Here is a 24,000-nt window from a genome sequence, read left to right on the forward strand (position 1 = left end):
CTCCACCTATCTTTGTATCATCGGCAAACTTAGCCAGAATACCCCCAGTCCCGTCATCTAGATCGTTAATGTATAAAGAGAACAGCTATGGCCCCAACACTGAACCCTGCGGGACACCACTCGTCACCGGTTGCCATTCCGAAAAAGAACCTTTTATCCCAACTCTCTGCCTTCTGCCTGACAGCCAATCGTCAATCCATGTTAGTACCTTGCCTCGAATACCATGGGCCCTTATTTTACTCAGCAGTCTCCCGTGAGGCACCTTATCAGAGGCTTCTTGGAAGTCAAGATAGATAACATCCATTGGCTCTCCTTGGCCTAACCTATTTGTTATCTCTTCAAAGAACTTCAAATTCACCACTGTTTCACTCCTCTAGCTGGGTCCACACTGGCCATTGCTATTCATACAGGTGAATCTGCTAATGATTTCCCCACTCCTCTCATTGGGGGAGCTCATACTCCACCTGAGGTTATGCTCTGAGGTGATGGCGAGGAATCTGTCTCGGAGCTCCTGCTGCTTCTGGCTGTAACCCTGCTTCTGGACCTGGTGTGCTATTCTGTATGCTGCCTGTCTTTTCTGGACTTTGAATCCTGGGCTATGGCATGGGGGAACGATGCTACGTCCGGTTGACTGGAGGGAAACGGGAACCTGTTGCTGCTGCCAGTTGCTTGCAGGGGAGAGCGAGGAGAGTGCCTGCCTGCAGTTGCCACACCTGGGACTCTTACTTGCCACTGGCTGCCTTTCTGCCTCTCGGCTTGGAGTGGAGCGAGAAGCGGATGTTGGTTGACCTGCCGCCGGTCTGAAAGTGGAGTGATGGACTCGCCTTTGCAGTTTTGGACCAAATGGTGTTTGGAGACCGGATGCCAGCACTGGGCGGTGGTCCAATTGACTCTGCCTGCACTGATGTTGGTTGTGTTTTATTGTTAGGAGATTATATGGTTATTATTGTATTTTTGTTGTGTATTGTTATTTTGGACTTAGCGGGTGGGTGCTCGCCAGTGGCGGCCCTCCTGCTTCTGTGCGCTGGAGGTTGCGGGGTCCTTCCTAGTGGGGGGAGGAGACATGTTCTCTCTCTCTCTCTCTCTCTCCTAAACCGTGCATCGCAAGTTGCTTTCCGGTGAACTGATCTGCTTGCGGGCACCTCTTCACCGATGTGGGGCTGTTGCTGGAGCCGGGGTGGGGGGGGGGGGGGGGGGGGGGAGCATGTGCTGGCTTGAGTGCTGGCAGCTTTGACTTGTATTTAATTGTTTGTTGGGGTTCTTGTGGCTACTCTGTATTTGTTTTTGTAAAGGGAGATCCCTCTCTCTCTTCTGCCACACCCTGAATCGGCGTGTCCTTTTCCGGCTGTCTGGGCTGCCCATTCGGGCGGCTTTCCATCGATGTGGGGCTACCATGGGGAGGATTGGGGGGCAGGGAGGGAGTATGCTGACTTTGTAGGAAGGAAGGCTTTGTAGGAAGGCTTCTTTGAAGGAAATGTGGCCCATTGTTGGGAGGGGAGGGGTGTTCTCTCTCGCTCTCAAACTGTGCCCTACACTGGTGTGTCCTTTCCCAGTGGTCTGCTACCCGCTGGGTGCCTTGGGGATAGGGGTAGTTGTGTGTATGTGTGTGCGTGTGTGATGGCTAGGGAGCTGGTGTTTTGTATACCTTGTAAATGCTTTTGGCATATTACTGCTTTTCGGACTGTGTTTTCTTGGCAAGTTGCTGATTCTTCTGTATTTTTGCCTTGTCAATAAACTAAAATACATTATGGGATACCAGATTGTCCCCAGCCAATAAATTCAGGCAGGTTATAACAACGCCAGTACTCTGAGCTCCAGAAATGGGGAAGGGGGGTAGATAAAGAGGAATGATCACCTCCCCAAGAGAGAGAGGGGGCAAATACTGAATCCCCTCAAACTATCCCTGACTGAATTTTATGCCCCACTAAAACTATTTAATTCTTTCAGCTGGATAACATAAAAATAAAATGCCTTCCTTTGATAATACCCACAAGAAGTTACTGAGATTGCAAACAATGTCGGTGGTTGTTAAGAAGATGGAATCTCCTACTGATTTGCATATTTGATTAATTGACCATAAACTACAGATGCAAACAACTGAACTGATGTTTGCTGCAGACTCCCATGAAGGGTGGTGGGGTGGGTGGGTGGGGTGGGGGGGGACAGCACAGGGCTTTCAATGTCTGGCAGTTTGCCAGACAGTTGTCTAGTGCTAGTTTAGCACACTGGGCTAAATCGCTGGCTTTTAAAGCAGACCCAGGCAGGCCAGCAACATGGTTCAATTCCCATACCCGCCTCCCCGAACAGGTGCCGGAATCATAGAATTTACAGTGCAGAAGGAGGGCATTCGGCCCATCGGGTCTGCACTGGCTCTTGGAAAGAGCACCCTACCCAAGGTCAACACTGCCACCCTATCCCCATAACCCAGTAACCCCACCCAACACTCAGGGCAATTTTGGACACTAAGGGCAATTTATCACGGCCAATCCACCTAACCTGCACATCTTTGGACTGTGGGAGGAAACCGGAGCACCCGGAGGAAACCCACGCACACACGGGGAGGATGTGCAGACTCTGCACAGACAGTGACCCAAGCTGGAATCGAACCTGGGACCCTGGAGCTGTGAAGCAATTGTGCTATCCACAAGGCTACCGTGCTGCCCCTGTGGAATGTGGCGACTAGGGGCTTTTCACAGTAACTTCATTGAAGCCTACTTGTGACAATAAGCGATTTTCATTTCTTTTCATTATAGTTCAATGAAGGATTGACTGGAGCTTGGTGTTTCAACACAGAAGAAAGCTGGGCTTTAATCGAAAACTCAAGGTCTCTGTGCTAAATATGGCAATCTGACCTCTGCTACGGCAATAGCACAATTTAAACTGCACAGATTCACAAGCTAAGAGTAGCTCACCGGGGAACTAGGCAATGATTATTTTCCTTGATGGCTCGGTAATATCCTTTTTACCTCGACACATACACACACACAGGCAGAGCACAACAACATCTCACCTTTTTTTTCTGGGTTTGGTGGTATCTCAGCTATTTAAGGCTCTGGAGGATGAGCGTGGCACAAACAGGGCTGGTTTAGCACAGGGCTAAATCGCTGTCTTTGAAAGCAGACCAAGGCAGGCCAGCAGCACGGTTCGATTCCCGTACCAGCCTCCCCGAACAGGCGCCGGAATGTGGCGACTTGGGGCTTTTCACAGTAACTTCGTTTGAAGCCCACTCGTGACAATAAGCGATTTTCATTTCATTTCAAAGGTCTTATATTCAAGCCACATTCAACAGTGCGCATGTTATGATCTGCCTTAGCACCTAAAGGGTGCTGGGGGGGCCGGGAAAGAAGGGACTCGGGCCTGCAATCCCCATCTTTGGTCAACCACCATGAGGAATGTGACAAGTCGGCTTAAATTAACACTGCAATGAGGTTACTGCCCTTCGTCACCACATTCCGGCGCCTGTTTGGGTACACTGAGGGAGAATTCAGAATGTCCAATCCACCTAACAGCACATCTTACGAATATCAGGTCACTGGTTTCAGTCAGAGGTCTGGACTAATAGTCCGGCAAACTGGACTTCAAATCCTGTCATGGCAGTGAAAAAAAATCTGGAAATGTAAAAACCTCTCGCCCCCCAACCCCCTCCACCTGACTGATCTTCCACCTGTGGTTCCTGTCGAGTAGCGGGACTCTGTCGCGAACAGGATCACTCGAAGGTACTCTCCCGATCCCTCCCAGTGAAGCAGAGGCAGAAAACAAAACAAGCACCGGGGCCTCAGGACGGACGCTGGCTGCAATTCCGTGATCCCCGCCAGGGGCCGGGACCCACGCTGTGGGCTCCCCCTCTAATTAGAGGCCAACAGCCGAACAAAAAAATGTAGGCTCCAGTGTTGTGGAAGAACATTGCGTCAGGTCACAAGCTTTTAGACAGAAGGTATTTATTTTACACAAGCTTATCTACTGAAATCATGCAGGACAAATCTCAGGAAATGAGATACTCGTCAAAGATAAAGAAGATAATTTGTTTTTTAAATCAGCCAGTCTTTTTTTTGGATGCACCACACACACACACACTGCAGTGGATCAGGATTCCAGTGGAGCTCAGCACCACCCCAGGGGAAATTAGGGTTGGGCAATAATTGGTAACCTTGCCAGTAACGCCCAGGTCCTGAAGACCTGTGACGAAGGCACCTTTTCAAATCCTGTGCGTTTGTGGTTAGCTCAACGGTTTGACAGCTAACACTTGGAAGGTACGGAGCATTTACAAGCCAGGCAGGTTAAAGGTCAGTGAGCAGGTCGCTAATTTGGTCGGGGTGGAAGTCCAAGACTTTGACCCAGTGACAGTGAAGGAAAGGCTGATATGGTCAGGTTGGTGGGCGATTTGGGAGCTGAGCCTGCTGGTGTTGCCACTTGCTCGTGTTATCCTCAGCGGTCGGGGCCACAGGGCTGAAGGACGTGGTAACATCCACCGTCAGACACCGCGATGCCGGATGGTTCTGCGTCCCATGACTCTCCAGGCCAAGGCTGGAGAAAGACTAACCGCCCTCCTATGTTGTGCTAACCGGTCAGAGCCACAGGATTGAGGAGAGAAGCCACTGCAGATATGGCCACCACTGTTTTTTTTAAATTCATTTACGGGATGTGGGCATCGCGGGCCAGACCAGCATTCATTGCCCATCCCTAGTTACCCATCAGAAGGTGGTGGCGTGGTGGTGAGCTGCCTTCTTCAACTGCGGCAGTCTCTGAGGTGTAGGTACATCCAGAGTGATATTAGGAAGGGAGTTCCAAAGATTTTGCCCCAGCGACAGCGAAGGAACGGCGATATATTTCCAAGTCAGGACGGTGAGTCACTTGGAGAGGAACCGCCAGGTGGAGGTGTTCCCAGGTATCTGCTGCTCTTGTCTTTCTAGGCGATAGCGGTCGTGGGTTTGGAAGGTGCTGCCTAAGGAACCTTGGTGAGTTCCTGCAGTGCACCTTGGAGATGGTACACACGGCTGCCACTGTTCGTCGGTGGTGGAGGGATTGAATGTTTGTGGAAGGGGGAGCAATCAAGCGGGGCTGCTTTGTCCTGGATGTTGTTGGGCTTCTTGAGTGTTGTTGGAGCTGCACTCATTCAGGCAAGTGGAGAGTATTCCATCACACTCCTGACTTGTGCCTTGCGGATGGTGGACAGGCTTTGGGGGGCCAGAAGGTGAGTTACATGCGGTAGGATTCCGAACCTTTGACCTGCCCTGGTGGCCACAGTATTAATATGGCTAGTCCAGTTCAGTTTCTGATCAATGATAATGCCTCCTGGCAATCAGATGGTGCATTTCCAGAGGTAGGTAACATACCATCTCTCTCTTCTTTCGCTAATCATGACCACAAAAGCAGTCCTATGAAACATACGAATTAGGAGGCCACTTGGCCCCTCAAGCTCACTCTGCTATTCAATAAGATCATGGCTGATCTGATTGTAACCTCAGCTTCACCCCAATCATTTTTCACCCCCTTGCTTATCGAGGCCTTGGCCGGGATTGTCCAATCCTGCATCCAAGATCTCACGCCGGCGAGAAAAGCGGCGTGAGCCACTCCGGCGTCAACGGTTCCCGATAATCAGATATGCTCCCCTTCCGAGGGGGCTAGGTCGGCGCCGGAGTGGTCCCGCAGCTCCAGCCGGCGCGGAACGGCCGGCACGAGTTCGCACATGCGCGCTATGGCCGACGTGATTCCGCGCAAGCGCATGGGTTCCCGTCTCCGCGCCGGTCCCCGGGCAATACGGCGGAGCCCTACAGGGGCCCGCCACGGAGGAAATAGGCCCCCACGGAACCAGCCCGCCCGCCGATCGGTAGGCCCCGATCCGGGGCCAGGCCACCCGTGCCCCCTCCGGGGTCGGTTCCCCCCCCCCACTCCCCCTCCAGGACGGCCCCCGCAGGCACACCTTCCAGGTCCCGCTGTGTGGGACCTGAGTAACCCACGCTGGCGGGACTCGGCCGAACCCGGTGGCCACTCGTCCCGTCGGGGCCCGGAGAATCACCGGGGGTGGGGGGCGCGGCGGCCATCCCAGCAGGCGCCAGAGAATCGGTAAGCCGCCGTCGGGGTGCGATTCTCACATCCCCCCGGTGATTCGCCGACCCGGCACGGGGTCAGAGAATCCCTGCCCTTATTTTTAGACATTGACTCTTAGTTCTAAATTCTCCCACAAGAGGAAACATCCTCTCTGCATCCACCCTGTCGCTAACCCTCAGGATCTTGTACGTTTTCAATGAAGTCGCCTCTTAACCTTCCAAACTCCAGCCAAGTCCTGAATCTTTCATTCATTCAAGGCATTAAACCCAAATTGCTTAAGGCCTTATTTTCTTCCTCTCACAGTCAAGGCCTCCTCCAAATGCGAATTCGTAGTCCGGTGCAAACCTGCCCTTCATCACCTGGTCACAAGCGACGCTTCAGGATTTGGCCGACTGAGCATTTGAGGAAGTTGAGACAGAGTCCTCCCAAGGCTGTGTTTTAGTGAACGAGCGCTGAATTAAAAATACCTCATCCTGCAAAGATGTCACTTTCTCAGCATTTTCAGGACGCCAGCCAGATACACAAGGCTGTGTGCCTCCCCCACAGGTTAAAATCCTCACGCTAGTTTCCTGCTGCTGATTTGGAGTGCATGGAACAGTTTAAGACAGATTAGCCAAGTTTTCATCACAATGATAACAGGTTAAAAGTATTATATCGGTCTTGTGGCGCAGTGGGTGGTGTGCGTGCCTGTGAGCCAGGAGCTCTGGGTTCGAGACCCACTCCAGGATTTGATGGCCAAGGAAGGCGGGTTCATAACCCGGCCAAACAGGTTTGAGTGTATCAACCTGCAAAATCCTTCCAAACATGCAAATAGTTGGCGGTAAGAGCGGGGGAGACTCCTGGTCAGCCATGTTTTTTAAAATGTATTTAGAGTACCCAATTCATTTTTTACAATTAAGGGGCAATTTAGCGTGGCCAATCCACCTACCCTGCACATTTCTGGGTTGCGGGGGTGAAACCCACGCAGACACGGGGAGAATGTGCACACTCCACACGGACAGTGACCCAGAGCCGGGATCGAACCCGGGACCTCGGCGCCGTGAGGCAGCAGTGCTAACCACTGTGCCACCGTGCTGCCCTGCGGTCAGCCATGTTTGACGTGGAGTGATGCTCCTCAAGTTATAAGCTCCTGGTGACAGACTAGTGACCTGTTCTGGGAATAACTCTCCATGGAAACAGACAAAAGTCTGCCTTAGTGAGAGAAGAGAATTGGAATGGAATGGTATTATATTATGGACAGGTTGCAGAGACTAGGCTTGCATTGAAGTGTATAGAAAATTAAACTGATTGTCCAATTGAAGGGTTTAAAATGGTTAAAGAATTTGACAGTGTAGATCAGTAATCGTGAGGCCTGGACAGATAATCCCGGGAACGGGAGTTCAAATCCCCCCCTGGGAGTTGAAAATCCCAAATTGGTTCGGAACGAAATCGGGAAATAAAAGTGCGATGAAGCCGTCAGCTTGTTGTAAAAGCTCTCAAAGGTCCTGTCGTGAAGGAAATCTGCCGCCTTGACCTGGTCTGGGCCTGTACGGGACTCCAGGCCTTCACCAGCGAGGTTCAGCTTCTACATTGATGCATTGAAGAGGAATAAACAGAAGGATCTGGTGAGAGAGTTGGATGAAGGGGGTTGAATGGAGTCTCACATGAGGCATGCGGGCTGGCATAGGCTAGGCGGGTTGAATGGCCTGTTTCTGTACCGCAAACTCTCTGCAACACAGGGCATTACAACCAAGGCAAATTCATTCTCAATGGACCCACAAGCATTTTGGCAGCAACGGGGAACAGGGACAATGGTTAATTTTTATTTTTTTTACCAGCTTGGCTAAATCAAGGGATTGAGCTCCGCGAATCTGTTATTCTGGTGACCGGATTCCACACTGGAAGCTCTCTCTGTGGGTTAACTTTATCAGAAGCATTATACAGGGACACTGGATAACCAGAGAATAGACAGAGATACGAGCCATTATGAAGCAGTAATCTTATTAAGTGGGGTCATAGGATGTCAAAATATCAAGAACAAAAATGCTATTCATTTAGCATTGGAATCCTGTGATTAGATTACTGTATTTCACGGACAACCATCTAATACCGCTTACAATATTCGAAGGTTGGTTAATTTTTAATAAATGGCATTTAGCCAGCCCTGCAATCAATGACACAAGTACCTTCTTCCAAACTGCAGACATCAGGAGAAACAAGGTTACTTGCGACGGCTGCAACAAATATTCACCTCCCCCGACGCGGGTCTCCAGTGTGTGCTTAGCCGCACGGGCTAGGAGGCTTCAACCCCGAGTTTGGGTTGAGTTAGCTGACTGCAGGCAGGCCACTGTTGGTTACTGTACCAATTGGTTACTGTTGGTTACTGGGGGGGTGGGGGAACTGACCGGGAGTGTGAGGCACCCCCCAGTCAAACAGCACGGTCGATACTCATTGTCTCGGCTCACAGATGAGAAAGGTGGCCAGTCAGGAAAAGGGGTACGGTCAAGAACGTCACGACCTGTGGAACCTTAAGGTCCGCCTCAGTAGAAGAAAAGGCCAAGGAGAAAGCTGGATGTGGACCGGGTCTCTGTAACTTTTACTCGCACCACAGTTAGCTGCGCTGACGTGACTTTGCGATCTGCCCAACTTGCACAGTGATTAATGAGCTGCCATTGGTTTTGTTTATGTGCATCTGTCTGCAATGAATGGCCTTGTTAAGCTGCTCTTTTCGAACAAATTATAGGTTACAATCAGTCTGAAGCCACAACATATACTGAACTATACTTAACAGCAAGTTAACAAAATAACAAGTTCCGATGCTACACTGACCCCTTCTTTCTATCACTGCACATCAGATAGCATTATGTGTACTGACATAGAATTACAGAATGGTTACAGCACAGCAACCCGCCCATTGGCCCATCTTGTCTGTGCTAGCTCTCAGAGCAACTCGCCTCGTCCCACACCCCTGCCTCGGCCCTGCAATTTTCTTCCTTTCCAATAACTGTCCAGGTCTCTTACGAAAGCCACAATTGAATCATCCTCGGCTGTGCTCCAGATCGTAACCACACGCTGTGTAAAAAACATTGGGCGGGATTTAACTAAATGGGAACAAAGTCCCACAGAAAGCGTGTTTAGCCGCGTGTTTCGCCACGCTGGGAAACACGCGGCTATACATCGCCACTCCCCCATTAAATAAGGGGCCTCAACAGGGAACGCACGGCCAAGGCTGCACGCAGCCTCTTTCTGAGCACGGAGGGGCTCCGCTCGCTGGAACCTCTCAGTGTAGCGAGGGATCTGTGGAGCCCCCCCCCCCAGCGATCCCCAAACTCCCCCAAGACCCAACCCAGCATGGGAGGTGTCATGATATGCACTCATGCACATAATGAGATACAGACAGGCAGTGACAGATACCCAGTACAGCCAATCAACACACAGGACAGAACACAACCAATCACCAGGCAGAACACTAGAGGGGAGTTTCCCACTATAAAACACACTAGGCATCAGCACTCCGCCTCTTTCCACTGGTGACAACTGTAGTGACAGTCAGGGCGTATATATCAGTTAGCACCTTCTACATGTGGCTCAGAGCTAGTCTGGTCTAGTTTGTTATAGTTAGCACACTTAGATTAGTAGTCAACCCACAGCAAGCTGTGCGCACTGTTACAGAAGTTCAATAAATCGTATTGAACTAACGTCTAAGTTTGGAGTCTACCTTCCAGTACAGCTGCATCCAGTTGCAGTCCGTGTTACCCCAGGGTGAATAACACGACAGGAGGGTGAGCCCCCCCCCCCTCAAACACCCACACAGGGCACCCCTGGCCCAATCGCCACCTTGCAACTTGGCAGTGCCAACCTGGCAGTGCCCCTGCCAGTACCACCCAGCCACCAGCAGTGCCAGAGCACCACCCTGACCAAAGGGCATGCACCTGGGGGCCTCCGACCCCCCCCGGGAGGCCGCCACGAGTGTTGTTCCATCTGGCCTCCATTTTGTGGGGAGCAGTGCTGAACGGCCGAGCTCTCCGGAGCGAAGCGAATAGATTCCAACGCCTCGGGTGCCCCGGGAATCTGCACATTAAAGCGAGACTGGCTGCCTCGCTCAAATATGCAGATTTGCCTAAATATGATTCCACCCACAATGGGCAGGATTTACATCGCAACGTCTTGCGAGATCACGTTAGATCTCTCGAGGGGTTGTGAGCCGGGCAGATCCCGGGAGCGGGATCTCCCAGCTTCTAGCCGGCTTCCCAGCAGTGAGCTGCTTTTTTGAGGGCAGCTTGGCTATTGGATTGCGCCCATCATTTCCTCCTATCGCCCTTGCTTCTTTGTCAATCACATGAAATCAGTGTCCTCTGCTTTCGACCACCCTGCCAGTGGGAACAGTTTCTCCCGATCTACTCTGTCCAAACCCCTCCATTGTGAGAACCTCGACCAAACAGCTCCCCTGAGGAAAGTATCCTCAGCTTCTCCAATCTATCCGGGTGGGTGATATTCCTCATCGCCAGAACCATTCTTGTGAATCTTTTCAGCACTCTCTCTCTCTTTAATGTTTTCGCACCCTTCCCAAAGTGTGGGGTCCAGAGCTGGAAACAAACTCCAAAGCCAAGGCTAGGCCAGTGTTTAATTCAGGTTTAACGTAACTTCCTCGCCGTTGTCCCCAATGCCGTTACTTACAAGGCCCAGGATTCCATATGCTTTATTAACTATGCTGTCTCTCATCCTAGTCAGCCACCTTCATCTATTTGTGCAACGGTACCCCCCCCCCCCCCCCCCAGCTCCTCCATCGGGGATTTGGCATGGAGAGCGTAGCGCGTGGTAATCCCAGGCTACAAACGGCTGGGGTGCTTCACGGGCTTCTGGGTTGCTCGTCTTTTCTGGGGCCTTGAGGTGTCCCACTTCCACATTTCCATAGGCTGTGCAAGAGTGCAGGCCTTGTCTGAGGGGGCCGTGCCTCAGCTTCTGGCTGCACATCAGCCGCACACCCCTGATCCTTGGCCCCCTGGGTGGGGAGGGAGACGGAGAACCACCTGGTTAGCCTGCTCCTGGGCCTGGTCAAAGTGGCTCAATTGGAAATTAAGGCTGAAATTGGTGGATTTTTGTTAGGTAAAGGGTATTTAGGGATATAGGACCAATGGAAGCGAGAGGAGTTAAAATGTAGGTCAGCCATGACCTAGTTGAAGGGCAGGAGGGGCTAATGGCCCTTGTCTGTCCCCGAGGTTCCTTTAGTGATCTGATTGGTCCCTTTAGGTCACCGAGTGCCATTTAATGTGGCCGACTCCTTCAGATAGGTTGGAAGAAGTCACATGGACTTGAATAACGTTAGCGCTTTTACTCTCCATAGATCCTGCAGAGTCTTTCCAGAACTTTCTGTTTTTATGCGATGTAATCCCTTGATCAACAGCAGGTAGCTCGATTGATTGTTAAGGGAATGTCTCTAAATGACAGTCAAACTGATGTAGGATATTGACTCAAAGTGAGGGAATATATTAATTAACAATCCCAGCAATATCCATGGCCTTGCTGTGTCACATGGAGAGTGACATTGTGATCTGTGTGTGATGCAACCCACTGATACCACTTTGCTGAGAAGATGCTGAGGGGGAAGATATTGAACCATTCTTTTCTCACGCCTTTTACTTCCACTGAGATTTGAACGTGACTGGTTAGGCCAGCTGATTGTTGCCCATCCCTAATTTCCCCTGAGAAGGCAGTAGTGAGCTGTCTTCTTGAACCGCTGCAGTCCCTGCGGTGTAGGCACACCCACAGTGCTGTTAGGGAGGGAGTTCTCGTATTTTGAACCATGGACACTGGCCGATACATTTCCAAGTCGGGATGGTGAGTGGTTGGTGGGGGAACCTCTAGATGGCAATGCTCCCATCCACCGGCTTCTAGGTGGTGGAGGTCGTGGGTTCTGGGTCACATCGCAATTATAAATAAGACCGCGGCCATAGGGAAATCACAGGAGCAGGCGAGTTAGCCAATTTACAAGTCAAATTTGATCGGCTGCTACAAAGAAATTCTAATTGTGGAAGTCATACATTGATCTGTTCTCAAACATGGAATAATAATAATCGCTTATTGTCACAAGTAAGCTTCAATGAAGTTACTGTGAAAAGCCCCTAGTCGCCACATTCCGGCGCCTGTTCGGGGAGGCCGGTACGGGAATTGAACCCGCACTGCTGGCATTGTTCTGCATCATAAGCCAGCTGTTTAGCCCAGTGTGCTAAACCATCCCCTTGAATGACGGCATATCTGAAAACCCTGGTTACAAAATATACTAAACAACTATGAACTAAACCTATTGTTAGCGAGCATCCTCGGGTTATTATTTTAATGAAGAGATTGTACACGATTACATTGTTGGTACTCTGCCTAATTAGCCTAAACCTCTGGATTTCAAATCCAGTAACGACAACCAGTACCGCTCACTACTCCAATATTCAGAACTCGCTGGACTTTTGAAGTTCCCCAGTTAAATCAGTCGCGAGATGACAAGAGTCAAAAACTCCACAAAAGACAGAACACAAAGAGGTCCCCGGAGTGTCGACCTTGTGAAGGAGCCTGGCAGCGGAGGCCAGTTAGGTCCGTCTCCGTGCCGTCAAGAATAAACATATACACAGACACATAGTTTGGACCTCCCATGAAGGCAAAGCTGCGTTTGGTGCAGACAGGGGTACGGTTGCTGAAAGGGTGTTGTACCAGGGCAACTGGGTCCGGGACCATGCGACAGTTATTTGGAGAGGCAAGGGCTTCACAAACACACGAGTGACAGTGCAAAAAAGCAGCAGGGGCAGAAATATAATCGATCCCACCCACTGAGGAATATAATTGCAGGGTAAAGGAGGAAGTAAAATGTTTGAGGAGGTGCAGTTAGTGGGAGGGGACTCAGGATGGTTTTGCTCAGAAAGTTACAGACACACCTTAAATTACGACTTATATATATATAAATGAAATGAAAATCGCTTATTGTCACAAGTAGGCTTCAATGAAGTTACTGTGAAAAGCCCCTAGTCGCCACATTCCGGCGCCTGTTCAGGGAGATTGGTACGGGAATTGAACCGTGCTGCTGGCCTGCCTTCAAAGCCAGCGATTTAGCCCAGTGCTAAAGCACATATATATAGAAAAATACATACACACGTACACACATGCGATGTTTTAAGTCAGACATCCCTCCCACCCCATACAACACAAACATTCATGACTACACAGAAAACTATTTTTGATGTCAGAATGTGGGGTGAAAGATCTTGCACCGCTGGAGATGTCATGCCGTCTTTAACCTGTAGAGGCACAAGTGGGAACCAGGAAATGGAAACCAATTACTTTGACAAAGAGTCATCCAGACTCAGAACTTTGGCCGCAATCTAGTGCACCCAACAGGAGCACGACTCTGCTGGTAGATGCCGAGAGAGGTCTCCTGGGGGCTTCCCGACAGCCAGCACGCCTCGCTCACAAGCTCTACCCAGAACTCGCGAGGCATTGCAATCAGCATCTTGCACAATGGGCGGGACCAAGCCATGCACGCCTAAGTAGCTCTAAAGCCCGCTTCGGCGTGCTGACCTGAGATCTAATGGGCTCCCGGAATCTACCAGCCTCTCCAGGGGGACCCCAGCTGGGCGCCATTCAGTACTGGTCCACACAAATGTTTGGGGGGGGGGGGGGGGGGCAGGGTGAATGGTGGGGGCCCCGAAAGAGGGTGTGGGAAGGCCTGAAAAGGAGGGGCCCTCAGCAACCCCATAACGGGGTGTCATCACTTGGGGTGGGGTGGGGTAATGTCCATGTGAGTGTGTGAGGGGGTGGGGTGACATTGGCCATGGGTAGGGGGTGTGGGGGGCCCACTTAGAGATCGGAACACCTTTTCAAAATGGCGGCCTGCTCTATGAGGAGCTCCTATGAGGAGCTGGTCCGGTCAGTCAGTTCAGCTCCCTATTGGGCTTGACCAGAGATAAACTACCCAGGGCCCAAAAATGTGACTAAATGTGGTTAGCTGGTGGTGGAGAGGTCGCTGACAGAGCTGGCGAGAAACTCAGCAAAACCTGCCACAATGGACACTGAGATATTTCCGTTAGATCGCGCTCATTCGCTCCATTCTCTCTCCACAGATGCTGTCAGGCCTGCTGAGATTTTCCAGCATTTTCTGTTTCTGTACTTACCCCTCTTCCCTGCCCCTTCCCCAACCCGTAACACCTCAAAACAAAACCCTCCAGCAATGTGTATAGGATGATATTTAACCTTGCGGGCTGCTCAGTAGCTCCCTGGACAACTTAAGTTCCTCCCCCCAAGATCAGCATTCATCACAAACTCCATTCTTCACAACTTCGCATGGGTCTCACTAACATGTAAAGAGGAGGCATTGACAATGTGTTGAGAGTCCCGCAGCGTTACAGGAAGCAAATTACCTGCGGCGTTTGGAGAGTCTGCAAATTGTTCTTCCTTCTGCATTTTCTCTTCTGCAGGAGGAAATCAGAGTGCAGCCCTCGGTGAGGCTCCATGGGCTGGCTGGCACTTCGACCGCGTGGCCTTCACCGATGCTCAAGCCTGATTGCTGAGAGCGGGAAGAGTGTTGGACTCGGATGGAGGGCCTTCAGAGATAGGCAGCGGCCCCGTCCTCAGCTCGGGCTGGTTTAGCACAGTGGGCTAAACAGCTGGCTTGTAATGCAGAACAAGGCCAGCAGCGCCGGTTCAATTCCCGTACCGGCCTCCCCGAACAGGCGCCGGAATGTGGCGACTAGGGGCTTTTCACAGTAACTTCATTGGAGCCCACTTGTGACAATACGGGATTATTATTATTATTATCCAAGAAAGGAACCGGACAGGGACCAGGTCAGAAATACCCCGACAAATGTTGCATATGACATCCTGCCACCAAAACAGCCCCACCTCCAGAGCATCCACCTCAGTATTGATTACTGAGATATCTTCTGGGTCTGTCTGAATCACCAAACCCAGTTTCCTTATCTCTGCATATCTGCTCTCCCACCAACTCCAATCCACTGGACAAGTGCCAGCATAAGGGAGCTGGATTAAGAGTGCGAACTGCAGGAACTTGCCCCCTGCTGTCAGTGGTAGTGAGCATCTTATATTCATGGACCCTAGTGTTGGACTCCCGCACAGAGTGGGTGCATCTTCTCCACGCCAAAATTGGAAAAACCTCCGATAGGGCACCCGGCCATTTCTTCTCTAGAAGAGTGAGCCCCAGCCCACTCAGATTGAAGCCAATTACTGACGCTGGAAATCTGAAATAAAAACGAAATAAACACTGGGTTGATCCAGCATTTTTGGTCTTTATCCCAGCCTATTCAGCCTTGGGAGTCACTTCTAAACCACCGCGAGGTTGTGCAACCTGGAGAGTGTCGCGTTAGGTACACTGGTCTAACACTGGCTGCAACTGGATGCAGCTTAGATCAGAAAGATACTCCAGACCTTGAAGTTGGTTCAATCAGGTTTATGGAAATAATAGCACAGTTAGCACAGTTCTCTGTGAGTTCGACTCTCTGCTAACCTAAGTGTGGTTACTCTGTCTGCCTGAACCAGACTAGCTCTTAGCCACGTGCTGGAGGTGTGAGATTGTAACAACACCCTTGACTGACTCTCTAGATGTTCATCAGTGGAAAGAGGCGGAGTGTGAGTGCCTCGTGTCTTTTATAGTCAGATCCCACCCCTGAGTGTCCTGCCTGCTGATTGGTCATGTCCTGTTCTCTGTGTCCATTAGCTGCTTGTCTGTATATGAAATGAAAATCGCTTATTGTCACAAGTAGGCTTCAAATGAAGTTACTGTGAAAAGCCCCTAGTCGCCACATTCTGGCGACTGTTCGGGGAGGCTGTTACGGGAATCAAACCGTGCTGCTGGCCTGCTTTCAAAGCCAGCGATTTAGCCCTGTGCTAAACAGCCCCTTTATCATTATGTGTGTGTTGCATATCATGACAGAGAGCAGTATTCTTCACTAACAATTGCAATGTAGGAACAGGCGACTTGCTACCTTTTACAACACGGCATTCCTTTCTGTCGCACTGCACGGTCCGGTCTATCTTTCTCAACATGTGCATCCATCAATCGTCATCTTTCCTGGGATATGAACATCTACATTTCTGTTGTGTCGAAATGCCTCAGAACGCTTTGTACAATGGATTATCTTTTGAAGTGTGGCATGGCAGTACAGTGGTTAGCACTTCTGCTTCACAGTACCAGGGACCCAGGTTTAATTCCCGGCTTGGGTCGCTGTCTGCGCGTTCTCCCCGTGTCTGCGTGGGTTTCCTCCGGGCGCTCCGGTTTCTTCCCGCAAGTCCCGAAAGTCGTGCTGTTAGGTGAATTGGGCATTCTGAATTCTCCCTCAGTGTACCCGAACAGGCGCCGGAATGTGGCGACTGGGGGCTTTTCACAGTAACTTCATTGTAGTGTTAATGTAAGCCTACTTGTGGCAATAATAAAGATTATATTTTTTAAATCAGTGGAAGCAGGAAAGGCAGCCATTTTGTGTCAGTCACATCACAAACAGCAATAAAAGACTTGGATTCCTACAAAGCCTTTCGCAACAGCAGGACATTCCAAATCGCTTTACAGCCAGTGATGCCCTTTCGAAGTGCAGTTACTATCGTGACGTAGGAAAGAGGATTGCTAATTTCCACACAGCAAGACCCCACAGACAGCAACCTCAAAGACAATTCCGCACTGTCAGCCGTGCCGTGTAAAGTCTCCGGGAGGGGGCTCGAGTCATGATCTCCTGATTCGTAGGGAAGAGACAACGTCACCCGTTAACCCGGTGCGAGCTGACAGGGGAACGTTACCATGGACGCCCAGGAGAATCCCTCCTCTCCGAAACATGCCGAAGAATCTTTCATCAGCAATCCAGCCTGTCTCAGCCAAACATCTCATTTGAAAACCACATGTGGTAAAAATGCTCATTAGTTTGAGAACTTTTCATTCCAGCGACATACCAAGCTTGGTTTTAAATTGGATAAAGTTAAAGTCAACCTGCTTAGTTTCAAACAAATAGGATAGATAATTAATGAACGATTTCAGTGAAAGTAACTTACCATCTGCTTCAGGTTCAACTGCTGAATTCAGTGGTGAGATAATTAAAGCCACTTTGGTGGATTGTAAAGCTACACGTTGGTGTTTACAATCGTGCCAGTGGACACTGCAAGGCTCTCATGTCTCTATCCTAATGACAGTCATTCTGAATCCTTTAGGACCCCAGGGCTTGAACTTTGCTTGTGGACAGCGATAGGAGATACAATGCCAGGTGAGAGCGAGAGAGGAGCAGCAGCAAGCAGGACATGTCCAGGCAAATCCAGGGGGGAGGAATGGAGAGTGAGAGAGAGAGAGAGAGAGAGAGAAACCAAACACAGAGGGAGAGAGACACAGACACACACTGAGATATAGAGAGATTGACACAAATTCAGGTCCACACACATGTAGAAACAGACCGTGGTTGTCAGCAGGAGCAGAAGATCCCATCAGCGGGAATGGTTGGAAAATTGCATCCGTAAAGATTTTAAAAATAAATTTAGAGTACCTAATTCGTTTTTTCCCCCAATTAGGGGGCAATTTAGCGTGGCCACTCCACCCACCCAGCACATCTTTGGGTTGTGGGGGCGAGACCCACGCAGGCACAGGGAGAATGTGCAAACTCCACACGGACAGTGACCCAGGACCGGGATCGAACCCAGGTCTTCGGCGCTGTGAGACAGCAGTGCTAACCACTGCGCCACCGTACCACCCCAGCATCCATAAAGATACACGTGGGAGAAAAGAGTGAGGTGAACGCAAGAGGGAGAGAGGGAAGAGAGAAGAGACAGAGAGAGGACAGACACTGACACACAGGGGGGCGGGGGGAAAGGGAGAGAGAGAGAGACATACACGGACACTGACACACAAGGGGAGAGAGAGAGGGAGAGAAGAGGCAGAGAGAGAGAGTAAGACATACACGGAGACTGACACACGGGGAGAGAGAGGGAGAGAGTAAGACACACATGGACACTGACACACAAGGGGAGAGAGAGAGAGAATAGACAGAGAGAGAGAGAAGAGACATGGAGCGAGAGAGAGTAAGACATACACGGACACTGACACACAAGGGGAGAGAGAGAGAAGAGACAGAGAGAGAGAGAGAAGAGACAGAGAGGGAGAGAGTAAGACACACATGGACACTGACACACAAGGGGAGAGAGAGAGAGAATAGACAGAGAGAGAGAGAAGAGACAGGGAGAGAGAGAGAGAGAGTAAGACATACACGGACACTGACACACAAGGGGAGAGAGAGAGAGGAGACAGAGAGAGGCACACACACACAGACACAGCGGGGGAGGGGGAGAGAGAGAAGAGACAGACAGACATGGACACACAGGCACACGGAGAGAGAGTGTAGAGACAGAGAGAGACGCAGACATGGAGAAAGCGAGAGAGAGAGAGAGAGATGGGAACAGAGGGGTTAAAATATTTCTGTGTGGACTTTGTAAACAGGTAAACTATAACCAGCATAATGAAACCTGCTTCCATATATGCCCAATTTATTTCCTGGGGGATATGATTTAGATAACGAATGGTTTTCAAACTTTATATTAGAAGATGATTTCAGACGTGAAGCTGCAATGCTGTCCTCAACCCCACCCCCACCCCAAAGCCTTGCTTCCACCCTTGTGGTCTACTGCAGTTCCCATTTATGTTCTTATCCTTCCCACCATCTCTCCCTGTGGTTTCAGACGCGGTCGCTGCTCTGTGATACGCAATGTGATATGAACCTTAAGCAGAGTGTTAGCAGAGAAATAGCGGGCTGAGTGTTCGAATCAAAGGCACATCCCAAAGCACGTTGCAGCCACTGATGTAACATGGGAAACGCAGGAGCCAACATGCGCACAGCGAGATCGCACAAACAGCACTGTAACAATAACCGGATAATCTGATTTTGCAACGGCGATTGAGGGGCAGAGATAACACCCCATGCCCTTCCTCGAATAGTTCCATCAGATTGTTTGTTTACATCCAACCGAGAGGGCTGATGAAGCTGCGGTTTGAACATCTCACCTGAAACACAGCACCCCTGACTGTGCAGCACTCCGGCAGCATTGCATCGGGACTATCAGCCTAGGTGGGCAGCACAGTGGTCAGCACAGTTGCTTCACAGCTCCAGGGTCCCAGGTTCGATTCCCGGCTCGGGTCACTGTCTGTGCGGAGTCTGCACGTCCTCCCCGTGTCTGCGTGGGTTTCCTCCGGGTGCTCCGGTTTCCTCCCACAGCCCAAAGCTGTCTGGGTTAGGTGGATTGGCCATGCTAAATTGTCCTTCGTGTTCAAAAAATGTTAAGTGGGGGTTACTGGGTAGGCTGGATGCGTGGGCTTCAGTAGGGTGCTCTTTGTAAGGTCCGGTGCAGACCCGATGGGCCGAATGGCCTCCTTCTGCACTGTAAATTCTATGACCATTGATGATTGCACCTTGACCCACCCAAACCTGCATTGGTGCCGTGTCAATAACATTGGAAAATGTCCGAAGATGCTCAACAGGAGAGTCGCCAAATGTTCCCCATCTCCAAAACCATTTTTTGAAACAATAAATAGAAGTGTTGAAAGAAAAAGAAAAGGCGAACCGTTCTTTTTACACATATCGCTCACCAGGAAATGCTCTTCAATTCCTGGTTGGTCAGGCTGAAAAACAACAAGGCTCTCCGGTCAAAGTCCACAACATGCAGGTAAAAAGCCACAGACCACTAAATACCCAAGCTTAGTCCAGCACAGTCAGAGAATGATACTTCAGAGCGAGCGAGGCTACTCAGCCCATTCTGCCTCTGCCTGCACTTTGCAAGGTCGATCCCATCAATCTCACTCACGTACCCTTTCCCCAAAACTCTGCGAAGGCTCCTGTTTTATCTGCAGGCCGACATTAATCCCAGGGACTCAACTTGGCGGGGGGTGGGGGGTTAAACGGCAAAAGAAATGTGAATCCGCGATTGGGGTCATCCGCGATTGGGGTCTTCCGGTGCAATAGTGTCCTTCCCTTCTTGGTAAACCTGGCTGGCTCTCAGTGAAACCTCTCTCAGGAAATCAATTGTATTCCACTTCTCTGGCCAAAGTAACAGGAAAACACAGGATGATTGAACGAGTATAAACAGGATGTGCTGCACAGTTGGAGGATAATGGCCCTTCTCACCACCCGACGCACACCAGAGGGACAAGTCTAGCTCTGCTAGATGTAATCTCATTCATTTTTGGATGAAACAAAAAGCAAAACAATTCTACAGAGCAACAATGTACGGGAAGACTGACACAGAAAGAGAAATTGGAAATTCGGTTATTGAAGTGTGCACTGAGGGCCCACCGAGCGAGACAACGGTCTGGACTCTCCGATCCTGATGTTAAGTACCGATGCCAACGGAGGATCCATGGTGTTTCACAACGGGAAAGTCGATTCGATATCGACGAGGGGCTGGCACCGGCGCCGCCGAATGTGCAGAAAACAGTCGCAGAATCACCGGGTCCCGGGCCGTGCAGCCGCGCACGCCTACACCCTACACACACTCACCGGTCGCGGTGGAAAACATGGTGCCGGCTGTGCTGGACCGCATACCCGCCCACCCCGACCCCACAGCCCACCCCCCACCACCAGCAGAAGGCCCCTGGCCAGCGGCATGGATATCGGTCGAGTGAGGCTGCGCTGGACACTGTCCGCACACCAGGCTCATGACTGGTGGACCACACGTGGTGCGTGCCGTTGGGAATGCGGACCGTCGGAGACGGAGCATCGCGGGTGGGCCAGCTGATGATGCACCAACGGCGTTGCGGCTGCAAGCGTCCCGGTGACGCCGATTTGGAGGGGGCGGAGCATCGCGAACCGGCGTCTGCCCCGATTCCGGCGTCGGGAGCCATTCTCCGCCCGATCGCCATTCCCGATTTCGGCGTCAGGCTACGGAGAATCCCGCCCAACATCTTCCTAGCGAGCCATCGGCCTACTTGGGGGTGAATAGGAATAATCCCACAGCATTGTTTCAAAATGCAGGAGCTTTCCCCGATTCAGACCTGCTCAAAGTATTGAAGCTCGCTCAGTTCAGCCGGGTCTGGGTTACAATTAGCTCACGTGCACGGGGAAAGCTTTATGGGTGGAGGGTGCACGAATCGGAGCACAAGACCACGTCAACATGAGATGGAGGAGACCATTCGACACAACCCTGTTACCACTGTCTCCAACAGAGACTGAGAGCCTGGCCCACAGGGTCAGCTAGGGTCATGTTGGGACTATTTACCACATCCGGGTAAAGGCAGCCGGGTTCAAGCCCCAGGGCGGAATTTAACAATGGAATCTAGGCGAAGGCACGGGTTGGGGGGGGAGAGAGCTGCATGGGCAAGGGGTCCCAGCATTCCGACAGGACAATAAACCAAGGCTGAAGAGTCATGGCAGAAAAATGGTAACACGGGTGTTTGGGGAGAACTGGATCAAATGGCAGAGGGGCCGCCTTCACCTGTGCGGTGAATCTCTCATCAGCTTCAATCACTACTTTGTTGAAATTCCTTATTTATTTTTCGGACGTGGGATTGGCTGGAAACTGCTGCCCGTCGCTAGTTGGCTCCCTGAATCCAAGATGGCGGTTTGGTACGACCCAGAGCTTTCCCACGCCAGTTCTGAGGACTGGTATGGGGCTGGAACGGACCCAAAACCGGGTACACTTCCTTCCCTGAAGGACAACATGCTCAAGTGCCCCGGGGACTAACCAATGTAAAATGCCGGAGGGAAAGTCATTTAGCCACTGAAGAGGAATTGGCAAAGCAGAGAGCATTTTAAGATGGATTCTTTTGCGATGTTGTTGCTGAAGGAGGTGCTTTTTTTGCATGCTACGATGATGAAATGAGTTTCCTAATTAGGGCTGAAAGGGTAATGATGGATTTAAACTATGATATATTACATCTTGAACGTTCTGCTAACTCAGTGCTTACACAACATGATGGACCATCGTGTGGAGCCAAGTTATCTTCCTCCTGGGCCTGTTTAAACCTGGCAACATCTAGATTTACAAAAGACGCCGGCTGCTTGGTGGGAATTAAAAATGCTTCACTGCGTGCGGAACTTCGGATGGGGAATTTAAAGCTCACACCGCGACCGGCCTTTGTTTTGAAGGTGTTTATCGGAGAGAAGCAGGAGAGACTGAAAGAGAACGGCGCTGAAGGGGGAACCCCTCCCATCCCAGCTCAAGTCCACCTCTCCTGGCTTCTCTTTGCTATTGCACGCCGATCTTGTTTCAGAGTGTCACTGGGACTAACCCCATCTTGGCCGTCTTCAATGGTGCAGCTGAACATACAATGGCAGTTTCTACACCCTTGACATCCACTTCAAGCTCATTACCGCTTCCTCGACCCTTTCACCATCTCTGCATTGTCTGACACCAGTAAGACCATAAGACGAAGTGCCAAAGTCGGCCACTCGGCCCATCGAGTCTGCTCCACCATTCAATGGCTGAATGGATGTGATAATCCTCAACTCCACTTCCCCGCCGTATCCCCATAACCCTTGATCCCCTTATTGATTACTGAGCAGACATTTCGCCAATTAAACATTGGGGAGGTTGAAACCATTACCTTTGCCCCCCCCACCCCCACTCCAGACTCGAGTTCCCAATTCCAGCCTTGTCCCTGACAAAGTTCTGAGGCTGAACTGAACGTAAGCTTGGAGTCACGTGCACACGCCATCACTAAAACCGCCCATTCCCACCTCTGCCCGTCTCCACCCTGCTTCAGCTCTTCGACTGCTGAAACCTTCATTGGTGCCTTTGTTACCTCCAGACTTGATTATTTATGTGTACTCTTGGCGGGTTCCCCCTGTCCGAGCTCGCACCCCTGTCCGAGCTCACACCCCTGTCCGAGCTCACACCCCTGTCTGAGCTCACACACCTGTCCGAGCTCACACACCTGTCCGAGCTCACACACCTGTCCGAGCTCACACACCTGTCCGAGCTCACACCCCTGTCTGAGCTCACACCCCTGTCCGAGCTCACACCCCTGTCCGAGCTCACACACCTGTCCGAGCTCACACCCCTGTCCGAGCTCACACCCCTGTCCGAGCTCACACCCCTGTCTGAGCTCACACCCCTGTCCGAGCTCACACCCCTGTCCGAGCTCACACCCCTGTCCGAGCTCACACCCCTGTCCGAGCTCACACACCTCTCCGAGCTCACACCCCTCTCCGAGCTCACCCCCCTGTCCGAGCTCACCCCCCTGTCCGAGCTCACCCCCATGTCCGAGCTCACCCCCCTGTCCGAGCTCACACCCCTGTCCGAGCTCACACCCCTGTCCGAGCTCACACCCCTGTCTGAGCTCACACCCCTGTCCGAGCTCACACCCCTGTCCGAGCTCACACCATCAGAGCTCACACCCCTGTCCAAGCTCGCACCCCTGTCCGAGCTCACACACCTGTCCGAGCTCACACCCCTGTCCGAGCTCACACCCCTGTCCGAGCTCACACCCCTGTCCGAGCTCACACCCCTGTCCGAGCTCACACACCTCTCCGAGCTCGCACCCCTCTCCGAGCTCGCACCCCTCTCCGAGCTCACCCCCCTGTCCGAGCTCACCCCCCTGTCCGAGCTCACACCCCTGTCCGAGCTCACACCCCTGTCCGAGCTCACACCCCTGTCCGAGCTCACACCCCTGTCTGAGCTCACACCCCTGTCCGAGCTCACACCCCTGTCTGAGCTCACACCCCTGTCCGAGCTCGCACACCTGGCCGAGCTCACACCCCTGTCCGAGCTCACACCCCTGTCTGAGCTCACACCCCTGTCCGAGCTCGCACACCTGGCCGAGCTCGCACCCCTGTCCGAGCTCGCACCCCTGTCCGAGCTCGCACCCCTGTCCGAGCTCACACCCCTGTCCGAGCTCACACCCCTGTCCGAGCTCACACACCTGGCCGAGCTCGCACCCCTGTCCGAGCTCAGACCCCTGTCTGAGCTCGCACCCCTGTCCGAGCTCACACCCCTGTCCGAGCTCACATCCCTGTC

General features: G+C 51.6%; 1 protein-coding gene across 2 annotated transcripts in view; it reads right to left on the reverse strand.

Annotated features, from left to right (window-relative positions):
* LOC140388602 (plexin-A1-like) overlaps positions 1-24,000 on the reverse strand; it is a 626,216-nt gene that overhangs the window by 591,799 nt on the left and 10,417 nt on the right. Inside the window, exon 1 of one of the 2 annotated variants that reach the window (XM_072473038.1) lies at positions 17,065-17,083. The exons of the other annotated variant lie outside the window; for it this stretch is intronic. The gene's annotated coding sequence lies outside the window, so the exon portion shown is untranslated. Of the gene's footprint in view, positions 1-17,064; positions 17,084-24,000 lie in introns of those variants that run through there. 2 annotated transcript variants of the gene reach the window in all.

Source organism: Scyliorhinus torazame, chromosome 13, assembly GCF_047496885.1.
Source record: "Scyliorhinus torazame isolate Kashiwa2021f chromosome 13, sScyTor2.1, whole genome shotgun sequence".
NCBI classification, from domain to species: Eukaryota; Metazoa; Chordata; class Chondrichthyes; order Carcharhiniformes; family Scyliorhinidae; genus Scyliorhinus; species Scyliorhinus torazame.